The 24,080-nt window shown below is 45.7% G+C and overlaps 1 protein-coding gene and 1 long non-coding RNA gene across 2 annotated transcripts in view; both read left to right on the top strand.

Moving 5' to 3' along the window:
- LOC116978958 overlaps positions 1-5,786 on the top strand; it is a 13,562-nt gene extending 7,776 nt beyond the window's left edge. Inside the window, exons 2-3 of the long non-coding RNA XR_004413604.1 lie at positions 5,416-5,426; positions 5,663-5,786. This is a non-coding gene — a long non-coding RNA (uncharacterized LOC116978958). The remainder of the gene's footprint in view (positions 1-5,415; positions 5,427-5,662) is intronic.
- The window catches only part of il1rapl2 (interleukin 1 receptor accessory protein like 2), an 859,242-nt gene that overhangs the window by 75,837 nt on the left and 759,325 nt on the right, over positions 1-24,080 (top strand). The gene's annotated exons all lie outside the window — the stretch shown is intronic.

The following is a 24,080-nucleotide window of genomic DNA, read 5'->3' as shown; positions in this document are numbered from 1 at the left end:
CAACCTCTCCCTTCATCTCAGGCTTCCTCCCACATCCTGAAGACGTACGGGTTTGTAGGTTGATTGGCTTCTGTAAGTTGCTCCCGGTGTGCAGGGAGTGGGAGTGAAAGTGGGGTAATAGAGAACCAGCGTGAACGGGTGATCGCTGGTTGGCATAGATCCGGTGGGCCGAAGGGTCTGTTTCCATGCTGTATCTTTCAATGGATCAATTATGTATGAGACATGCCCAGTACAAGGCATGCTTCATACAACTTGGTCTATTGTCATTGGTTAGGAGGTTAATGGGGGCAGTAGCCTGGTGTCAACCCATCCATTCTTGTGCCGTTGCTTACATTTCCATCCCTCCCACAACACTCTCCTCCTCACTCTCTGCAACACTAATGCATCATTATTAATGGCATTAACCTTCTTCAGACCTAGAAGGCTTCAACCCAACACAACGTTGGATGCTTCTTGTATTTTCAGGACGTGACCTTTGATGTGTTGAATCTTGCTACCATTAGATCAATCATTTTATATTCCAGATCCAACCTAATGTCAGAAATGGAAGCTGGAACAGGCCATTCAGTCCATCCTACGCATTCTCTGTCATTAAGTAATGCCATGGCAATTTTTTTTACAGCAGTGTCATTTTCCTGGTCGATACTAATATTGCTTGATTCCTATAATCTATTTGCCTTGAATGTACTCAGTGAGCAAGTCTCTGTAGGTCTCTTAGATAGAATAATGGAGGCACACTAGCGCAGTGGTAGAGTTGCTGCCTTTCCGTGCCAGAGACCTGGGTTCGATCTTGACTACAGGTGCTGTCTGTATGGAGTTTGTATGTTCTCCCTGTGACTGCATGGTTTTCTCCGATGCACCGGTTTCCTCCCACATCCCAATGACGTTCAGATTTGTAGGTGAATTGGTTTCTGTAAATTGTAAATTGTCCCTAGTGTGTAGGATAATTCTGGTGTATGGGCTGATTGCTGGTCGACACAGACTTGGCAGCACAGCGGCACAGCAGCATCAGCATTCCTGGTACAACCCTGACCTCGGATGCTGTCTGTGCAGAGTTTTGTACGATCTCGTTGTCACCGCATGGGTTTCCTCCGGGTGCTCCAGTTTCCTCCCACTTTCAATAGACGTGTGGGTTTGTAGGTTAATTGGCCTCTATAAATTGCTCATAGTGTGCAGGATGAGAAAGTGGGATAATGTATAACTAGTGTGAACGTGTTTAAGAAGGAACTGCAGATGCTGGAAAATTGAAGGTAGACAAAAGTGCTGGAGAAACTCAGCGGGTGCAGCAGCATCTGTGGAGTGAATGAAATAGGCAACGTTTCGGGCCGAAACCCTTCTTCAGTGTGAACGTGTGATCGATGATCGGCGTTGAATTAGTCGTCCGAAGGTATTGTTTCTATGCTGCCTCTATAAATTAAACTGATGAAGAGATTTATTTTGACATTGCAATTATTGGTTTTTATCATTCTACCACGGGGAGACATCAACTATGCATCTAACAATGAAAGTTTTCTTTTAGCTCTCATTCTGTTAAATTCTGGCGCTTTGGCTAAATCTGCTTAATTCCCCTTTCGTGCCCAGAAATCAATCTGGTGAACCTTTGCAGCACTCCATCTATCTCCAGTACATCTTTCCTCGAGTTAGGGCGAATCCACCTGTGCACATATTGCAGGTGTGGTTTCAAGGCCCGATGTAATTGAAGAAAATGTCTCCTTATTTCCTCAAATCGTGTTGTAAAGGCCAAATTGTCACCTGCCTCCTTAATTACTTGTTCAAACTACTTTTAACTTATGCACAACATACTCATGTTCCTCTGAACATTAACATCTATCAAATATTTTGTTTTCCAATCATTCTTATTATAGTGCACGACATCTTTCTTTAACATTGTATTCTGCCTGCTATGTTTTTGCCCAGTCACTTAACCTGTCTATATCTGAAGCCTCTGCATTCTTTGTAACCCACAATCTTCAAACATGGCTAAATTACACTTCATCCCCAGATCCTGACCAGTGATGAAGATTGTGAACTGCTGGGATCCCAACACTGACACTTGTCGCACTCCGTTATTCACAGCCTCCCCTCTCTGAAAATCCCCTGTTCTCTGTTTTATATCCATGAACTAATATTCAATCCAATCAATTCTGTAAGTTTCAATTTTGCTTATGTCTATAGTTTGGGAACTTAATATATACGACCTAGAACAGTACAGCACAGGAACGGGTCCTGTGGCCAATAATATCTCTGCCGAACATGACACCAAATCAAACTCATCCTTTCTGCTTGCACATAATCCATATCCCTCCATTCCCTGCATTTCCATGTGCCTACCTAAAAACCTCTTAACTTTCACTATTGTAACTCACCACCACATCTAGTAGCATATACTTTACATACTACCCTCTGAGTTTACAAATAAATGTCCCGCACATCTACTCATCTGACTTTAAAGCTATGCCATCCAGTGTATGATATATTTACCCTGTTGAAAAAGGTTATGTGTCTACCCTATCTATGTCTCTCATCATTTAATGATTATCTATCAAATCTCCCCTCCAACACTCGGGCAAAAACAATCCAAGATTCTCCAACCTTATATTCTAATACTCCGTAATCCAGGCAGCATCTTGGTAATACTCTTCTGCACCCTCTCCAAAGCACCACATCCTTTCTGTAATGGGGTAACCAGAACTGTATCAAAGGTCTTATGAAGGTTCATAGATACAACATCAATTAGGTTTTTTTTAAGAAACTCAAAAAACTCCAAATGATTTGTTGACATCTTTTTCCCTTCATAAATTTACCAGGTTTCCCAAAAAACTGCATGGATTAAGGGGGTACTAGCTACAAGGAGACTGGAATTGTGTTCTCTGGAATGCCGGAAGTTGAGGTGAATCCTGATGGAAGTAGATTCAATTGTAAGTGGCATAAATATGGTAGAAAGTCAGAAGCTTCTTTCCAGGATGAAAATGTCAAAGCCCAGAGGGGATAGCTTTCAGGTTAGAGGGGCAAAGTTTAAAGGAGACTAGACCAAGTGCAACGGGTATGCTCCCCCAACGCACCCTTCACCTACCCATAGCCCCCACGGGAGGCGTGGTCCTCCAACTCAACCCGTTGCCGAAGGTAAAATTCGAGCACTCCTCAGCAAAGATCATAGCTCGTGAGCCTCCCCCAAAGGAGATGTACAGGGTAAGTTTTATTACACATAGGGTTATGGGTGCCTGGAATGCGCTACCAGGGATGGTGGTGGAGGCAGATATGATAGCGGCCCTTAAGAGTCTCAAGAGATAGTTAGATTTAGCTCTTAGCGCTAAAGGAATCAAGGGATATGGGGAAAAAGCAGGATCAAGGTACTCGGATGATCAGCCATGATCATATTGAATGGCAGTACTGGCACAAAGGGCCGAATGGCCTACTCCTGCACCTATTTTTCTATGTATCTATATAGGCACGTGGATACGCCGGGAATGAACGGATATGGATCATGTGCAGGCAGATAAGAGTTAGTTTTGGCATCATGTTGGGCACAGACACTGTGGACCAAAGGGCATGTTCCTGTGCTATACTGTTCTATATTCTATGAATCTAATACTCTCTATCCTGGCAGCATCCTTGTAAAGGGTAGGCAGAAACTGCAGATGCTGGTTTAAACCGAAGATCGACACAAAAAGTTGGAGTAATTCAGCGGGGCATGCAGCATCTCTGGAGAGAAGGAAAAGATGATGTCACCCATTCCTTCTCTCCAGAGAAACTGACTGTCCAGCTGGGTTACTCCAGCTTTTTGTGTCTATCTTCAGCATCCTTGCAAACCTCTTTGGTATCTCTCCAAAGTCTCCACATCCTTTCTGTAATTGGGTGACCAGAAGTTTAGCAAATGTCTTTGAATGTTCATAGATGCGATATCAACTGTTTATTCCTACCTCAAAATACTCTCCAACAAACTTGTCAACATTTTCCCTTCATCAATCCATGCTGGGTTTGTGCAATGCTGCTAATGTATCCTACATGTATAGTTATCAATTCCTCTTAATTTGCATCATTTTATCTGTACTAATTTAACATGTGATGAGCATTTGACGGCAATGGGCTTGTACTTTTTGGAGTTTAGCAGAACCTCATTGAAACTTACCAAATAGTGAAAGACCTGGATAGAGTGGTATGGAAAGGATGTTTCCACTAGTGGCAGAGTTGAGGACCAGAGGGCAAAGCCTCAGAATAAAAGGACGTACCTTTACAGTGGAGATAAGAAGGAATTAATTTTATCAGAGGGTGGTGAATCTGTGGACTTCATTGTCACAGACGGCTGTGGAGGCCAAGGCATTGGGTATTTTTAAAGTGGAAATTGACAGGTTCTTGATTAGTAAGGGTGCCAAAGGTTATGGGGAGAAGGCAGGAGAATTAGGTTGAGAGGGAACGATAGATCAGCCATGATTGAATGGATGAGCAGACTCGATGGGCCAAAAGGCCCAATTCTGTTCCTATGATTTGGGAACTTATGAACTTCTCTGCAGTTACCTGTCCCCTCCTTCCCTCCCTCATTTCTTAAAGGATGGAGTTACATTTGTGGGATGCAAGCAATAAATAGGCCATAATTTTAAGGTGAGAGGGGGAAAGTTGAATGGAAATATGCAGGGCAGGTATGGGAGCCTGGACCACGCCCCATGTGGTCACAGGGAGGATGTACAAACTCCATGGTCGGGATCGAACTGGGATAACTGGCGCCGTAAGACAGCAACTCTACCGCTGAGCCACCATGCCTCCCAAATTGCTGTCTCTGTGAGATCCAATTGCCATGGCATTGTTGTGTGGGCTGGTGCCTGTGCGGGAGCTACCTTTTGGCTTGGTGTATATCCGTGGAAGAAACAGATGGCGCATTATTGGTGTTACAGTTAAGTTGAGCTAAACTGCAAGCCTGCCAAAATAAAATATGCATTTGTGCTATATCACTGCATCTCCCCAGATAAACTCTAAAGCACTGCAGCAATTACATACAAAATGACAAAACATTATGTTAGCCAGTAGCAAGCTTTGACCCCCCCCCCCTTCCCCTTCCCCATCTTCATTTTAATCCTCTCCATTTCCCTAGGATAGGGTTACAACATTGCTTCACCATGAAGATTAAGGTCATGATAGCCTTCATTCTCTTCTCTAACATGCATCCACACAGTACCAAGAGAAGCAAGAGATACACTGACAATCCAACAGCATGTTCCAAATTAGTGCCTTTGAACAAACTAACTGCCTCCACATTAATTTGAGACTTGCGCACACATTTTCTCACCAACCCTTGATGTGTTGGCAGCTTCATGTTGTGGCAAATCATTACCCGTGACGCCGTGAGCAGAAAATCCGAGAAAAATGGCAGGCCCAAGAACTGACATGGCTTCATTATGGATGATCCCAGGATTAATTAAGTTCTTCGATGTGTGATGGGTGCTGAAGGTGGTGCAGTCTCCAAATTAAGACACTATTGAACTAAGACACACAGAGTCTCCTGCTCAGAATAGGGCAATCGAGAACCAGTGGGTATAGGTTTAAGGTGAGGATGGGAAAGATATGAGGGGTAACTTTTTCAACACAGGGTGGTGGGTGTATGGAACGAGCTGCATGAGGATGTAGTTGAGGCAGATACTCATGCAAACATTATGAAACATTAGGACAGGTACATGGATAGGACAGGATTAGAGGGATATGGGCCAAACGCAGGCAGGAGGGATTAGTGTAGATGAGATACATTGGTCGACGTGGGCAAGGTGGGCAAAAGGGCCTGTTTTCATACTGTATGGCTATGAAAGAAAGGAGAGGCAGCTATTTGTTTAATCAAATGAAGTTACAGCAGTTGGTGAAAGCACCGTTTTCTCACCGTTCTTTGAGCTCTCGCGAAGAAAGTATTCAGCTGAGCAACATTAGTAGCTTTATAAGAAAGAGCCAGTGTTTCATGAGAATGATCCTCGGTGGTGAAGCAACTGGGTCCCTTTTGGGAGAATGACAATTGGAAATAGGATGACAATAGCATGTGCTGAAGGCCAGTGCAGTAAGTTCTCAGCCAACAAAAGACGTCAGTGGTTCAGTCGCAATTATACTGAATAGAAGAAAGGGAGTAACATTATGGCACAGCGGGTAGAGCTGCTGCCTCACAGCGCCAGAGACCCGGGTTCGATCCCGACCTTGGGAGCTATCAGTGTGGAGTTTACACATTCTCCCTGTTTCCTCTGGGTGCGCCAGTTTCCTTCCACATCCTAAAGACGTGCAGGTTCGTAGGTTATTTGGCCTGTGTGAATTGCCCATGGCATGTAGGGAGCGGTTGGGAAAGTGGGATAACCTAGAATCAGCGTGAACGGGTGATTGGTGGTTGGTGTATACTCGGTGGGCTGAAGGGCCCATTTCGATGCTGTACCTTTTCAATCAATCAATTATTTAACCAATTAATCAAAATAGTCAAATGGATCACTTGTCCTGAAGGCTTGCAATGAACAAATGACAATATTTGGTACACAGTGCACTGGGTTTTGGGATAATCATATTCCTGCTAAAATATTTTTCCATTATTGCAAAATCTTCAGTGATTGAGTGATAACAAAGTACATAAGTATCTATCTTTGTATTTGACGCATTCTTTAATGTACTTAATTAAGTGCGGAATCCCCACAGAGCATGATTGATCAGATACAAAATGGGCTTTTCAACAAAAATTGGCTATTTTTTTCCATCAGGTTTTCTGCACATATAGTGGAATATCTGATCATAAAGCACTGAATTGTAACACTGACAATAAAATGATGTTCAGCTGCTTCATTGATTTTTTGGAGTACATTAAACAGTCTTTTTGTAAACGATGTATTTTCTTTAACATGTAAAGACTTTTTAAACAAATTTTAACTGAGAAAATGAGTGAAGTTTGAAGGCCCTTCTAAGGCCAGTACATATTGCAGTACTGTTGTGTTAATTCTAGTGTTAGGTTATGGTTAGTTTTCTGTCAGTGAGATTATTTTTGATCTACCATTAAAGATCGCCAAAGCTCTCATTATTCACCAGACACAAGTGGCGGCACAGTGGCACAGCTGGTAAGGATGCTGCCTCACATTTCCAGAGACCCGGGTTCGATCCTGACCTCGGGCGCTGTCTGTGTAGAGTTTGCACGCTCTCCCTGTGACAGCCACGTGCTCTGGTTTCCTCCCACATCCCAAAGACGTGCAGGTTTGTAGGTTAATTGACCTCTGTAAAGTGCCTTTAGTATGTTAGGAATGATGAAGTGGGATAACATAGAACTAGTGTGAATAGGTGATGAATGGTTGGTGTGGTCTCAGTGAGTTGAACGACCTGTTTCAATGATGCACCTCTAATCTAAACAACTTTCACTCATGTTTCTGGGCTATGTTTTGTTCCATTGACTTCATTTGGATTACACAGATAAAATCAACTCAGCTGAACAGAAATAGTTAGGTCTTGTGTCTTTATTAAGACCCAATGGGCAATAAACCATGCTATAAACTGTGAAGTGGGACATTGATAATTATCTACAAGGATTAGACGCACACACAAATTATGACCACTCCACACACAGATGAATTAAACTGGAAGGCTTTGGACAAATTTTGACCCGAGCCTTATAATAGGATAGGATGGTTAATATTAACTAATTTGGAGACCATTGACTTTTGTTTCGCCTGTAAAGTGAATATAATTGTGTGTAATTGCACTACAGGGGTTGTCAAGGAGGTTGACAAGATAGATTGTGGCGACACGGTGGCACAGCGGTAGAGTTGCTGCTTGACAGCATTTGCATCGCCAGACACCCGGGTTCGATCCAGACTATGGGTGCTGTCTGTACGGAGTTTGTACGTTCTCCCCGTGACTTGCGTGGGTTTTCTCCGAGATATTCGGTTTCCACCCACACTCCAATGACGTACTGGCGTTAATTGGCTTGGTAAATGTACAAATTGTCCAGAGTATGTGGAGGATAGCGTTAATGTGCAGGGATCGCTAGTCAGTGCGGACCTGGTGGGTCGAAGGGCCTGTTTACGCGCTGTATCTCTGAATGAAAACTGAACTAAACTAAACATTGAGAGCACAGGAAAATTGTGAGCAGTGATGGGATAGGCTGAGGTTGTTTATTTGGACCAGATCGAAGACTAAATGGAGGTACTGAATGCTATGAGGGATGTGGATAGAGTAAATGGGAAGGGGCTATTTTTTTTCAGAAGGGGATCCCAACTCCAATGGGGCATAGGGGGAAGGAAGACAGATACAAAGTGCTGGAGTAACTCAGCGGGTCAGGCAACATATCTGGAGAAAAGGATGGGCGACATTTCCAGTCGAGACCCTTTAACAGACTCTGAACTTCAGATTCCGAAGAAGAGTCCCAATCTGAAATGTCACCTTTCCTATTTCACAAGAGATGCTGCCTGACTTGCTGAGTTACACCAGCACTTGGTCGATCTTTGGTATCAACCAGCTTCTGCAGCTAATTATGAGCTTATCTGTGTTTTATTTAATCAGAACAGCAACAATTTATTCAATGATGAAGCCTGGAAACAGGTCCTTTGGCCAACCAAGATCATCAATCACCCATTCATAATAGTTCTATATCATCACATTTTTACATCCACTCCCTACACACTCAGGGGGATTAACCTAAAAAGAGGCATAAAACGTAAAGCCTCTTTGGGATGTGGGAGGATACTGAAGCACCTGGAGGAAACCCATGTGGTTGCCGGGAGAACATGCAAACTCCACACAAACAATACCTGAGATCAGGATTGAACCTGCGTCTCTGACACTGTGAGGCAGCAGTGCCAACTGTACAATCTGCAGTAACAAGTTTCACTGCGTGTGGTTGAATTTTCCAACATAATTATCCGTGAAAAGAGGACACCAAATCAAACAAAGGGGAGATTACGTCAAATATCATCAGCGCCTCGTTTCTATAGCAGAAAACTGAGTGCTGGAGGAACTCAATGGGCTTGGCAGCATCTGTAGAATGAAATGGACAGATATTTCTGGATTGGGGGAACCCTTGGTCGGGCTGATGGCGTAGAGTGGAGATAGCTGGTAGAAAAAGCTGGTTTCAATAAACAGGAGTTAAGGAATGTTCTCAAAGAAGAGAGAAATGCGGAGAGACAGAGTGAATTTCCTGGTGTGGCCAAACTACCCCATCCCATCTCCATTCAATGCAAAAAGTGTTAAGCACAATACTCTGGAACAAATGATTGTTTGGATGGTATGAAGCTGGGTTTAAAATGATTACATATTTTGAAACTTGGTGCAATTTACTGCCGTTTATTGGTGACACCTTCAAAATATTTGTTATCTTTTGGACTAAAGCGGTTAGGAGTAGTGGTGTTTAAATGAGAATATGTTTGGAACATATTCTTTAATTATTTCCAACAAAAACATCTTTTGGTTTCTGGTCCTGGTCCGTAGGCTCTTCCACGAGTGGGAACATCCTCCCCACATCCACTCGATCCAGATGTTTCATTATTGGGTAGGTTTCAATGAGATATGATATTTTGTGCTTACACTGTTTCAATGCCTGATTTATATGTAAATGGCAGGGGTGCTGCCTCACTGTGCCAGAGACCCGGGTTCAATCTTGACTATGATGCTGCCTATGTGGAGTTTGTACGTTCTCCCTGTAATTGCATGGGTTTCCTCCCACACTCTCAAAACTTGTGGCTTTGAGGATTATTTGGCTTCTGTAAATTGCCCATAGAACTCGTGTGCAGGTCATCGAAGGTCGGCGTGTCCTCGCTGTGCTGAAGGGACTGTTTCCAGGTTGCATCTTTAAACTAAACTAAACTAGACATGCAGTTTTATTATGAGATATGCATCACCAAAACAATGCAGACTTGTGTTGTATTGGAACATGTTCCAGGCAAACGATATTGAAGCGGCAAGATACTTTGATTACTTTCTCCATATATTCTTTGCAGTGGGTAATAAAAATCCATCCTTATATCTCATTATACCGACTTTTATATATCTTTCCAGCAATAGGATTTCTAATGGATTTGTATCTCGGAGGTGTCAAGGTTTTGTAATGAGTAGTGTGTGAAAATTTATATTTCATGAGCTAGTCTCTACCCGTGCGATCTTTAATAGTTGTGGGAAAGGATCATCAAGGCAGACTGCATATTGATTAGTTAATGTAGTGAAATTAATTTTGACGTTACTTTGGCAGAAATTGGCGCTAACATTTCTAACGTAACCGAAAGGTAGATTTAATTAAGGTGCAAGGAAAGTGTTTGGGGACTTTGGCCTCATCAAATTGCCTTTCATTATGATGGTCTTCTGAGAATTGCACTCACATCTGCAAATGGTTTAGTTTCAACCTGAGCTACGTTAGACAAGTTATAAGAAAATGACTATTAGTTTAGAGATATAGCGTGGAAAGAGGCCCTTCGGACTGACAACCACGATCAACCACACACTGGTTCTTTCCCACACACCAGGGACCACTTGCAGAAGCCGATTAACCTACACACCTGCACGTCTTTCGAGTGTGGGAGGCAACCGGAGCACCCGGAGGAAGCCCATGTGGTCATAGGGAGAGCGTGCTCCATAAAGACAGCACCTGTAGTTAGCATCGTATTCGGGCCTCCGGCGCTGTGAGGCAGCAACTCTACCGCTGCGCCACCATGCCGCTTCTGTGTTAAAATCAATTCAGATTCTCCTATCAGGAGGTACCGCGGTGCAGCTGGCGGTTCTGTTACCTCACAATGCCAGAGATCCGAATCCGATCCTCATCTCAGGTACTATTTGTGTGAAGTTTGCATGTTCTCCCACTGTCTTAGTTTTTAGAATCAAAGACATAACGTGTTGGAATAACTAAGCGTGTCAGGCAGCATCTCTGGGGACCACGGACGGGTGACGTTTCAGTTCAGGACCTTTCTTGAGGCGGATTGCAGTAGGGGCAAGAAAGCTGGAAGGGAGATTGGGCAGGGGCAATGCCTGGCAAGTGATGGGTGGACAGAGATGAGGGAGGGTTAGAATGGCAGATGTATGGACAAAGTCCAGAGATAAGAGGAGACAAAAGGCTATGAGATGAGGAGAGAAGAGGCATGGTGTAAAGCCAGAGGAAAGGATCTTGGTAGATGGCGATGGAGGGGAAGGGGAAATGGATGAAAATGTAGGAGAAATAGATTTATTCCTTACTTCCATCACCACAGCATTGTCCACCTGCCTTGGTAAGATTCACAGAAAAATACTCTAATTCTACACACTGAAACAAAAATGTATGTGTGAATAGAGTCTGGATTACATAATAGCAACATTATGACAAGTGGCATCTTGAGAAGGTGACTGAAAGGAAATTCACAGCGATGTGCAAGAACACAATTTGCAGTGGAATAGACAAAGCCAAAGATTTTCAATTTGATCTCAAGAATTCAGTGGTAGGGGCAGGCAGAGGCTAAACCACTTCAAAGCAAGTACAAGTTCAGTCAAGGACAGCGGTTTCACACAGTGATCAACAGATGGAATTGTTATCTTGGTGGGATGGTGATGATACAAAGTCTGCCAAAAGGTGGTTCGGTGGTGTGATGTGCTGAATAAACCAAATAGGCTTTCTCTTCAATACTTCATGATTCATACGTATAACACTTGGTTATTAACCTCAATTTATCTTATTGATACAACCAAATATAAATTGGAAAACTAAACATCTAAATACCTCTGATTTGTGCAATGTTCTGTCCTTAGTTTAGTTTGGAGATATGGCGTGGAAACAGGCCCTTTTGCCCACCGAGTCCGCACTGAACAGCAATCACCTTTACACTAGTTCTATGTTGAAGATAGAAGCAAAGTGCTGAGTAACTCTTGATCCTTTTCCCCCAGAGATGCTACCTGACCCGCTGAGTTATTCCAGCACTTTGTATCTATCTTCGTTCGGTATGAACCAGCATCTGTAGTTCCTTTCAACACAAATTATACGTTCTCCCACTTTCGCATCCTACACACATGTAGGGTGGCATCCCAAAGGGGCAATTTACTGAAGTCACTCAAACTACACATCTGCACGCCTTTGGAATGTAATAGGAAACCGGGGAACCTGGAAACAGCGCACGCAGCCACTGGGAGAACATATAAACTCCATTCAGGCAGCACCCGTAGTCAGGATCAAAACCGGTTCTCTGTGAGACAGCAGCTCTACCATGTCTGCACTGTGAAGCTGGTTCTTCTTCCTGTAGGTTTCTTCCTGCTCAGTAGCAATGAAAATGCCCGCCAGCGATTCACTGAAAATATGTCCCAACATTGAGGTTTGAATAACAATTTAGGGACAATATTCAAATCATCAAGGAACCCTTTGTTGTACTGGTTTTTTAGAACAAAATGTATGCTTCAGTGATATGCACTTCATTGCAAGAGTTTGTCGAACTTCACATTTCATGCTTCTTCTCTCCTTATCTCACAGCCCCTTGTCTTCTTCTCATCTCTGGCCATTGTCCGCCCACCTGCGAATCAAATCCCCCTGACCTGCATCTAACTATCACTAGTGTAGAAAGGAACTGCAGATGCTGGTTTACACCAAAGATATATACAACATTCTGGAGTTACTAAAGCCCCTGTCCCACTTTCCCTAGTTACTCACGAATTCTCCCGCATTTTCCCCTTGCTTCAAACTCGGAGAATGTCTGTAGGAGTCCGTAGGAGGCCGTAGGCTTCCGTAAATGTTTCGTAGCGGCTCGTAATGCCAGCCGTAGGTACTCGGGTCATCAGGTAAGTCGGGACGTTTTTTCAGCATGTTGAAAAATGTCCATGAGTAAAAAAAATAGCCCTGAGTACGTACCGCTGGCTATTACCGTAATTCTCTGAGTGTGATGCCCGAAGGCCCCATCTAAGGAAAGGCTTGAAAGCCCCATCTAAGCTAGTTCCATTTGGACCATATCCATCTAAACCTTCCCTACCCATGTACTGGTCCAAGTGTCTTCTAAATGTTGATATTGTATTCACTGTCAATTATATATTGTGTACTTAATGGGTAGCAGGATGGCGCAGCGGTAGAGTTGCTGCCTCTCAGCATTAGAGACCCGGGTCAATCCTGACTACGAATGCTGTCTGTATGGCGTTTGCACGTTCTCACCGTGACCATGTGGATTTTCCCCCGGATGCTCTGGTTTCCTCCCATTCTCCAAAGACGTACAGGTTTGTTTGTTAATTGACTTTGGTAAATATTTTTAATTGTGCCCAGCATGTAGGATAGTGCTCGTATTGGGGGATCATCGGTCGTAGCCGACTCGGTGCGCCGAAGGGGTTGTTTCCACGCTGCATCTCCAAACATAACTAAACTAAAAGCTTAGTTGGTAGAACATTTTGTCAATTCACATCCTGAAATGCACCGATTCCAATTAAAGGCCCGAACCTTCTCTGCCATCAGCCGATGACATTTCCATCAGCAACTCCCATGGCATCACCAGACTTAAATGCCAGGGCAACGCGATCAAGTCTGAAGCTCGCGGCTCATTTTGCAAATCGATCTCTTGAATATCATAGTCCGCAGGTCAGGCATGTTCTGGAATAGTTGAGTACAGTTTAGTTTATTGTCACCTGTACCGAGGTGCAATGAACTGCTTTTTTGGTGCATGCTATCCAGTCAGTGAAAAGACAATACATGATTACAATCAAGCCGGCCACATTGTACAGATACAGGATAAAGGGAATAATCTTTAGTGCAAGATAAAGTCCAGTGAAGTCTGATGACAGATAATTGGAGGTCCTTGAATCTCTCATCTCTGAATCCACCTGGTATATCTCTTCTAATGAATCCCTAAAATCACCTTGCCCTTCTTCATCCTAGTGCCAGGTTCCAGTTAAGGCTGTAATAATGTCATATTATTTAGCATAGCAACCAAGCATTTGTGCCCAATTTGTGGAAATATTGAAGAATTCTGTTAAAAATCTAATTGCTGTTATTACGGGGTATTAAATTCTGGATTGCAACATTCAGATGTTAACTCTAAATATATTCAACGCCTGCAAATTATATTACTGTGTTTGTTACAATTGAAGATATTGCTTTCATTGCAAGGGTGATTATATGCTCCATTAGTGTGGAAAGTGCACACCAATTTGCATTGCATTAGAATGTGATTTCTTTTCGAAGAATCCTCGCTGCCCACTCTCTTGATGCAGCCCTTCACTGAGGGAGCTGTAAATACCTGATCTCCCCCTGTAGGCATGAATTGTAGTAACGGTGCTTGGGGTTGATACTTAGCAACCATTGTTGAGTGCAGTCTAAGCAAACAAGGAGAGAAATGCTATAAAGCAGAAGTGGTACTAACCTGACTACTTTCCAATAATTTCCTCTCGAATCCAGATGGTGTAGACCAGAGAGTCATAGAGTGATACAATTTGGAAACAGGCCCTTTGGACCAACTTGCCCACATCGGCCAACATGTCCCAGCTACACTAGTCCCACCTGCCCGTGTTTGGTCCATATCCCTCCGAACCTGTCCTATCCATGTACCTGTCTAACTGTTTCTTAAATGTTGGGATAGTCCCTGCCTCAAGTACCTCCTCTGGCAGCTTGTTCCTTACACCCCCCATACTTTATGTGAAAAAGTTACCCCTCAGATTCCTATTAAATCTTTTCCCCTTCACCTTAACCTTATGTCCTCTAGTCGTCGATTCCCCTACTCTGGGCAAGAGATTCTGTGCATCTACCCGATCTATTCCTCTCATGATTTTGTATATCTCTATAAGATCTCCCTTCATTCTCCTGCGATCCATGGAATGGAGACCCAGCCTACTCAACCTCTCCCTCTTGCTCACACCCTCTAGTCCTGGCAACATCCTCGTAAATCTTCTCTGAACCCTTTCAAGCTTGACGATATCTTTCCTATAACATTGAACATAGAACATGGAACAACTCACATGGAACAACGCAGCACAACTCTCCACCCATCTGTTATCTCCCCCCCCCCAGACGCCTCCTCAACATGATCCCTTGCTTTGGGCTTTAAGCTCTGTATAAGCTACAGTAACAGAGTCTCACTCACCTCACATTTGTTATGGGAGCTCCGTGCAGTGTTGCCTGATAGAATATAGAACAGTACAGCACAGGAACAGGCCCATCGGGACACAGTGTTTGTGCCTTACATCAGTGATTCTCAACCTGGGGCCATATGCCATGGCAAATTTCAGGGGTGCCACAGGCTCAATGAAGCTACCACCCTGTTGCCTCCTAAATTTCAGTTCTAATACATTTAAATCTATGTAGTTTAAATATATTTTTAATGTATGATTATAAATGGTTGTTTTATTGAACTCACAAAATATTTTTGATGTTTGTGGAATAGAATAAAAGAGAATATATGTGCAATTAATAGACACTGATATTTTTATGGAAGGTATTATAATATTGAAGTACTTTCTTTCCGCTAATAATGTCGGGGAGGGGGGGGGCACAGAAAAATTAAAAGATCCCAAGGGGGCCATGAGCTAAAAAAGGTTGGGAACCACTGCCTTACATGATGCAAAGTTAAACTGATCACATCCTCCTCTACATGATCCATAACCCTCTATTCCCTGTACTTTCATTTGCCTACATAAAGGCTTCTTAAAAGCCGTTATCGTATCTTCCTCCACCACCACTCCTGGCTAAGTATTGCAGGCCCTCACTACACTGTTTAAACAAAACTTGCCCTGCATATCTACATTAACCATTCCCCTGCTCACCTTATAGCCATTCCCTCTAATGTTTCCCATGACATTTCCACCCTTGGAGAGAGCTTCTGACTGTCTACTATATCTATGCCTCTCATAAAGTTATATTCTTGTTATCTATGCCTCTCATCATTTTATATACTTCCATCAAGTCTCCCCTCAACCTCTGACATTCCAGAGAAAACAATCCAAGTCTATCCAACCTCTCGCTCTGTTTAGTAGTTTTGTTTAGTGATACAGCATGGAAACAGTCCCTACGGCCCACCGAGATCAAGCAAACTACAATAATAATTATACCCTAGCCACTTTGTCAGGACAATTTACAGAAGTCTATTTGTAAACAAACCTATGGAATGTGGGAGGAAACCGGAGCCATTTTCAAAGTTCAGTCTGAGCTCTAGTTCTTATGAGCGGTGGCCGATCCAGGCGAGCCCCAGGCTGCTGAGAGCCTCCACCATCAACTTCCTTGGGCACGACGACCCTCTCCTCGCCCGTTCACCTTTGTGCCCCGGGGAGTAAGCCATACGGCCCTTTGAGCCAGCACCGCCATTCAATGTGATCATGGCTGATCATTAACCTCGTTCCTCACCCATCGTATCCGTCGTCGTCACCGGCTCCATCCTCTCGCCGCCATCCGCTGCATAAAATAACGTGCCAGGCACATCTCCTTTGACCTTTGATACATTACAGCTATGCCCTCTAGTATATGCTTTTTTCCACCTTGGAGTAAAGGTTCTGACTGTCTACCCTATCAATGCCTCTTATAATTTCATATACTTCCATCAGGTCTCCCACATCCAGTGGTGTTCCAGGGGAAACGATCCAAGTCCATCCAACTACTCCCAGTAGTTAATACCCCCTAATCCAGCCATCATTCTGATAAACCTCCGCTGCACCCTTTACAAAGCCTTGTCATACTTCCTGTAATGGGGTGACCAGAACTGCAGGCAATACTCCAAATGCGGACTAATCAAAGTCCTGTAAAGCCGCATCATAAATACGAGATAGCAGATAAATAAAAGACAACATTGTCTGTCGTCAGTCGTGGATACCTCTGAAAATGTTGGCAGACATTGGTCACAGTGTTGACACATTATTAATTCCAAGTTTAGTGAGGCTAAGCCTTTTGGACATTTCTTTGAAGCAGTTTGCTGAAAATATTAGCTTTTACCGGAGAGATGGTGTCAAAAGCAGAATGCTTTGTACTGGATTACTGATTATTTGCGCTCTTGATTTAGCCGATTCTAGTGCTACATTGAAATTATCAACATATAAAAGATATTTCCACAGGTACATTGATACAAAATGTGTAGAGGGATATGGGCCAAATGTGGGCGTGGGACGAGTACAGATGGGGCATCTTGGTCATCATTGGCAAGTTGTGCCAAGGAGCCTGTTTGACTCTGTGACGTTATCTTTACAACAAATTGTTAATCCGTCAGCAATTTTGACCACGTCGTGGTGTGATGTCTTTTAACTCGAATACCCTGCTTACTTTTACTCATTATTATGATAGAGAGGAAAGCAATGTGTCCAGTCAAGTCCCTACCTGCCCCCCTCTGTCCCATTGCCCCTCTCATTTCTCGGCCAATGGAAGTAGTTTGATGCCTGATCCACTGAGTTCCTTCAGCACTTTGTGTTATTGCTCAAGGTTCTTGGTGGGCTGAAGGCCCTGTTTCCACACTGTATCTCTTGGTTAGCATGGGCAATATGGGCCGAAGGGCCTGTTTCCCTGCTGTCAGACTCTGTGGCCATCAATTGCATGGGGGCTTTCTAAAGTGGACCTGAAAGGTGTTAAAGAAATGGCACGTATGTTTCTGTCGTTACCTTTGACTATAATTAAGATTTGTTGCCCCAGGGAGCAGGTTGGACATATTTATTCCTCCATCTCTAATTAAAATCTGCTGCAATGCTAATTCATTAGGCTTTAAGTGCAAGCAGTTAGTTCTAGGCACTTAATAAAACTACTCTGCTTGGGAGATAAATTCTTCTTTGAAAGGTCTTAATCTGTTGGCAATATCTCTGACCGGTTTTAAGACCTAATTGTTTAAGGTGGTGATTTTCCAGTCTAAATGCTTATTGGATGTAGTCTGTGGACAGCATTGTGTTTATAGTATTCCACGAGGACTATGGCACCAATATTTTTGTGTTGGATCTCATTTATTCTAACTTGTCATTCGGCAGCGAGGGACTCACAAAAGAAGGAATACTGTAGCCGAGCTTTAAATTGCATTGGTTTTATATTAGCAGTTCGCCTCATAATTCAAAGCAATTTTCTGTAGAGGAGCAGTAAAGACTTCTGCGCAATTTTTGCATTCTCTGTACTACTCTTGAAATAAAGCATATGCAAATGCATCTAGCTTTTCTGTAACATTGTTTCATCCAGTAATTTTAACAGTCAGGATCTGCATACTATTAATTTTATACTCATGGCATACTTTGCTTAAAATAAACAGTTTTCATAAACATGATCTACAAGATTGTGCATCTGCATAGCTTGGAGGTTTATTTCCACTCTTTTTCTCTCTCTCCAATGGGAACCAAAGATATTGCAACTGCTGAGGTGGCAGGTTGGCGCAATGGTAGAGTTGCTGCCTAAAGGGTCTGTCCAGTGGCGACCAGAAAAAGACCAGACTCTTTGGGCGATGGGGTGTCGCAGCGGTGATGCCTGTATATGGTCGTGAGTAGTCGCCCAAAAAGTCGTACCTTTTACTGGTTGCCGCTGGATTTTCAACATGTTGAAAATTTTCGGCGACGTACTGCGATTATGACGGGTGCCGGCAGTTGCTGAAAAAATTGTGTGTGGGACAGGCCCTTTACAGCACCAGAGACCCGGGTTCGATCCTGACAGCAGGTGCTGTCTGTATGGACTTTATACCTACTCCCTGTGACCTGTGTCAGGGGAGGGGGTGGAACAAAGATAGAATGTAGTCGGAGACAGTAAGACTGGTGGGAGAACTGGGCAGGGGGAGGGGATAGAGAGGGAAAGTGTAAATGGTTTATGCATGCAACCTATAATGTAGTTACCTAAATACCACTAACCACGCCCAGTCATCTCAGTATAACTGTGATATCTTCCCCTTGCTCCTCCCTTGGTTCCAGTACGCCTGAAGACTAGATGCAGTCAGTACTGGGACGTGTTTGACATGTGCCTTTATTAAAGACTCAGTAAAGTTACAGTGTGTCAGACTTAACTCCTTTACATGGTGTCAGTAAGTTAAACGCTCGCCTCCTGTTTATCGGGTTTTATTTGCGCCTAGTTTTACTAGTGTTTAATTCCCTATTTACCATGGCATTCTCGTGCCGCAAGCCCTCTCCCCTTGTCTTTGACGCTGACATTGCGGAGCGATGGGCTACTATCGTGATGGACTACAACCACTTCATCAACATCGTGCACCGAAACGACCTTGATGTGGTCAAAGCCTCACTCCTGCTGAACCTTGCCGGTCCCGATGCTATGAAGCGTGCTCAGGCTTTCACTTACAATCCAGCGGTCCTGGATGACAACGACCAGGTCGTCGAGCCGGTGGAATCTGCCAACGACCCGGTACGTCTCTTATGCAAATTTGCGGAGATTTGTGACGCCCTCCAACCGTATATTGGAGTGGGCTAGATTCTTTACAAGGAAACAGCAGCCTGATGAACCTGTTGAATGTTTTATCGCTGACCTGCGCTACCTTGCTCAGCGGTGCCGTTTCGAGAACATGCGTGATCAGCTCACCAGAGATATTTTGGTCACCGGCATGCTAGATCAGAAGCTACGAGCGGAGCTGCTGCGAAGACCGGATCTCACCCTGACTGAGGCAATGCATGCATGCCGAATAGCTGAGGTGGTTGCCCCGCTACATGGGCAGAGGGGATCTGACAATCGGGCTATTAATCTGACTGGTGTTGCTATGCCCCGTCGCAAGCAAGACAACGTTCGCCCTGCACCGCGGCTGACTTATACCACTCGGGTCCCGCTTGTCAAGAAGTGCCCCAACTGCAATTATGTCCACTCTATGCAGTCGCAGTGCCCAGCATTTGGTAAAGCTTGTAATTTCTGTAAGAAGATGAACCATTTCTCAGCTGCCTGTCGCTCCCGTGGGAACGTTCCTCCAGCTCCCAGACAAGTTTTAAACAATCTTCAACAAGTTGATAACGAATTCGGTTCCCAGCCTTCTGTCGACACTGCCCTCGACTCTGAGCCCAGTATTTCCATGGGAGATGCTAGTGTTTATTCTCTCCTTCATAATCAATCTCGCCTCCCCGATCCTTCTGTGCTTGTCACTGTCAACAACAAATCCTTCACTGCTAAGCTGGACACGGGGGCGAAGGTGAATGTTATGTCAACATCCCTGTTCAGGAAGATAAGGAATAATGAGCTGTTAACTGCTGATCGCTCCATATTGCGTGCTTATGGGGGAGAGGAGCTAAAACCTGTGGGGAGGGCCACCTTCCACTGTGTGCTGAAGAAATCTTCGCGTGACCTGTCGTTTTTCATTCTTGACTGTGACTGTGTGACTCTGTTGAGCAATCAGGCGTGTCAGGATCTCGGGCTGGTGTCCTTTGACCGTACTGTCCACGAAGTGCAGGTGATGCTGAATCCACTCTCCGAGTACCCTGACCTATTCGATGATGAACTGGGTAAGCTGCCCCTTGTATACAAGATCGCAACTGACCCGTCGGTTGTACCAGTGGTCCGTGCTCCACACAGGGTGTCATTTGCCATGAAGGGCAAGGTCGAAGCCATGCTGAAGAACATGGTTGACATGGGAGTGCTTGCAGCTGTCAGCGAACCCACCGAGTGGGTCTCCACCATGGTCGCCACCATGTAGAAGGGTAAGAGCGAGATACGGGTGTGCATCAACCCCAAAGACTTAAATCTGGCAATAAGACGTCCTCATTACCCCATGAGGACTGTAGAAGATGTTGCTGCCCAGGTCGGTCAGGCCACGGTGTTCTCTGTCCTTGATGCCAGGAGCTCATTCTGGCAAATACCTCTAGACAAACACTCCTCAGACTTAACCACTTTTGGCACCCCCTTCAGAAGATTCAAATTTTTGCGGATGCCATTCGGCATCAACTCCGCTAGCGAAGTGTTTCAATGCTCCATGGAGCAACTGTTTGCCGGCCTGCCGTGTGCCATTATCGTGGATGACATTCTGGTTTATGGGAAAGATGCTGCTGAGCACGACCACAACCTCCGACGGATTCTAGACCGCGCTCGCCAGATCAACTTAAAACTTAACCCGTCAAAGTGCAAGTTCCGTGTAGCTGAAGTACCCTATGTTGGCCACATCTTCACAGCCCACGGGCTGAAACCTGATCCGCAGAAGACCAACGCTATCTCCGAGCTGCCTGCCCCGACCGACGTGACCAGCCTGCAGCGTTTCCTGGGCATGGTCAACTACTTGGGAAAGTTCATCCCCGACCTCAGCGAGTTGAGCGCACCCCTGAGGCAACTGACGAAAAAAGACATTGCCTGGTCCTGGTTTCCCCAACACCAGCAGGCTTTCGACCTTCTCAAAACAAAGCTGATCAGCACGCCGACTCTTAAGTTTTTCGATCTGCAACGTCCAATTGTGGTTACGTGTGATGCTTCCCGCTTCGGACTAGGTGCTGCCTGCCTGCAACTCCATGATGGCGGCTCGCTGCAGCCCATTTCTTATGCCTCGCGAACCATGACAGACACTGAGCAGCGCTATGCTCAAATCGAGAAGGAGCTTCTTGCGGTTGTATTCGCCTGCTCCAAGTTCAAGGACTTCCTTTTCGGTACCAGGTTCACCGTCGAGACGGATCATCAACTCTTGGTGACCATCCTCAATAAGCCTATCCACATCGCACCAGCCAGACTACAGCGAATGATGCTACAGCTCCAGCGGTTCGACTTTCTGATCGTGTACAAGAGGGGCACCGAGATGCATGTGGCCGACGCGCTGTCCTGGGCCCCCCGCCCCTCCTGTGACAGGCACCCCTACGAGCAGGAGGATCTGCAGGTACTCAATGTCAACTTTGTTCCCTCTAAGCAGCTGCAGTGCCTGGTTGAGCACACCGCCAACGACCCTGACCTGCAACAGCTCGCAGCTGTCATCCAGCGGGGGTGGCCCAGCAGACGCACCTCACTGCCTGCGGGCGCCCACCCTTTCTTTCTGGTCCGCGACGAGCTTGTGCTCTGGGACGGCATCATCATCAAGGGTCACAAGGTGGTCGTCCCTGCCTCCCTATACGATTTGTACTATAACGCTGCCCACATGGGGCATCCCGGAGCCGATGCCACCGTCTCACATGCCCAAGAACAATACTATTGGCCCGGCATGGCCAAGTACATTAAAGCCCGAGTAACCTCCTGTCCTGATTGCAACACTCTTGCCCCACATCAGCAGCGCCAGCCACTTCTGCAGCAGCCTGCGCCTGCCATGCCCTGGACCTCGCTGGCTGCTGACATATTCGAATGGCGAGGCAAGCACTACCTGGTGTTGGTTGATTCATACTCCAACTGGTTCGAAGTGGACCTTCTCCCTGCTATCACCTCTGAAATGGTTATTAGTAAGCTGCGCAGACACTTTGCTACCTTCGGGTCCCCGGTCCGCTTACAGACCGACAACGGCCGCCAGTTCACCAGTGCAGAATTCCAGGCTTTCGCTGTGAAGTGGAACTTCACTCACTATACCAGCAGCCCCGAATACCCGCAGAGCAACGGCCTGGCCGAGCGAGCTGTCCGCAGTGCCAAGAATTTGCTCGAGCAGTCTCGTCTCTCCAATGGTGACTTCTACCTGGGTCTACTCAACCTTCGCAACATCTCACGGGACCCTACCATGCGATCCCCTGCCCAGCGTCTGATGTCCCGCGTGCTTCGCCCACCGATGCCGATCGCCCAACAATCCCTGGTGCCCAAGGTCCTCCAGCCTGCCGCCGTCCAGCAACGGATTGCTCACAAGCATGAGGTACAGCGCCGCTCTCACGACAAGTCCTGCCACCCGCTCTCACCACTACTGCCTGGCCAGGTCGTCCGCATGCAGACAGCCACCGGATTCTCCCGACTCGCAACCGTTGTTGGTGTGGACGACTCCCCGAGATCTTACCTGGTGGACTTTGATGGAACTCTCTACCGCCGGAGCCGCCAGCACCTGTTGGCCGTTAACGAGCCTCAGCCTCCTCCTGCAGATCCCTACGCTCCTCCGTTGCGTTTCAAGCCTGTCATTACTAATTACCCCACAGCTCCCTGCATGCCCCGGTCAGTTCGCTTGCCGCGCTCTCCTCCCTCTGCGCTTCCTGGTTTCGGGCAGATGATTTCCTCCCCTGCTCGTTCTCCTTCTCCTCCTTCTCCCCCGTCTCCTCCGCCTGGATCACCTGTGCCGGCTGGGTCACCTCCCGCATTCCCGGTTGGGTCTCCGCCTGCTTCCTCCTTCCCGGCTGCTGCTGCTCCGCCTCCTCTTCTATCTGGTGGGGAGGGTGATGGTGCTATACGCACACGCTCGGGTCGGGTTGTCAAACCTCCTGTCCGCTACGGTGATTTCGTTTAAATTTGCATGTGTTGTATAATCACACTGCCACTGTTATAACTTCAATTTTAGATTTCTAAGGGAAAGGATGTAGATGGTTTATGCATGCAACCTATAATGTAGCTACCTCAATACCACTAACCACACCTTAGTCATCTTAGTATAACTGTGATATCTTCCCCTTGCTCCTCCCTTGGTTCCAGTACGCCTGAAGACTAGATGCAGTCAGTACTGGGATGTGTTTGACATGTGCCTTTATTAAAGACTCAGTAAAGTTACAGTGTGTCAGACTTAACTCCTTTACAGAAAGCAAGGGCAATTTGAAGTTAGCGAAGTCAATGTTCATATCGCTGGGGTGTAAACTACCCAAGCAAAATATGAGGTGCTGTTCCTCCAATTTGCTCTGGGTCTCTCTCTGACAATGGAGGAGGCCCAGGACAGAATGGTCAGAATGGGAATGGGAGGGGGAGTTAAAGTGCTAAGCCACCAGGAGATCAGATAGTTTAAGACGGACTGAGCAGAGGTATTTAGCGAAATGATCGCCGAGCCTGAGTAGATGAGGTTGGAGGAGGTGCAAGAGAACCTCTGCCTCAACTGGAATAGCTGTTTGGGTCCTTGGATGGAGTCGAGGGGGGAGGTAAAGGGACAGGTGTTGTAGCTCCTGCGGTTGCAGGGGAAAGTACCTGGGGAGGGGGTGGTTTGTGTGGGAAGGGACGAGTTGACCAAGGAGTTTCGGAGAGAACGGTCTCTACAGAAAGCAGAAAGGGGTGGAGATGGGAAGATGTGGGCAGTAGTGGGATCCCGTTGGAGGTGGCGAAAATGTTGGAGGATTATACGCGGCATGCGACGGCTGATAGGGTGGAAGGTGAGGACGAGGACTCTGTCCTTGTTACGAATGGGGGGAGGGGGAGCAAGAGCGAGCTGTGAGATATC

The sequence above is a fragment of the Amblyraja radiata genome, chromosome 12 (assembly GCF_010909765.2).
Source record: "Amblyraja radiata isolate CabotCenter1 chromosome 12, sAmbRad1.1.pri, whole genome shotgun sequence".
NCBI classification, from domain to species: Eukaryota; Metazoa; Chordata; class Chondrichthyes; order Rajiformes; family Rajidae; genus Amblyraja; species Amblyraja radiata.
Note: the sequence above shows the minus strand (reverse complement) of the source record. Positions and strands in the feature narration are given on the sequence as shown.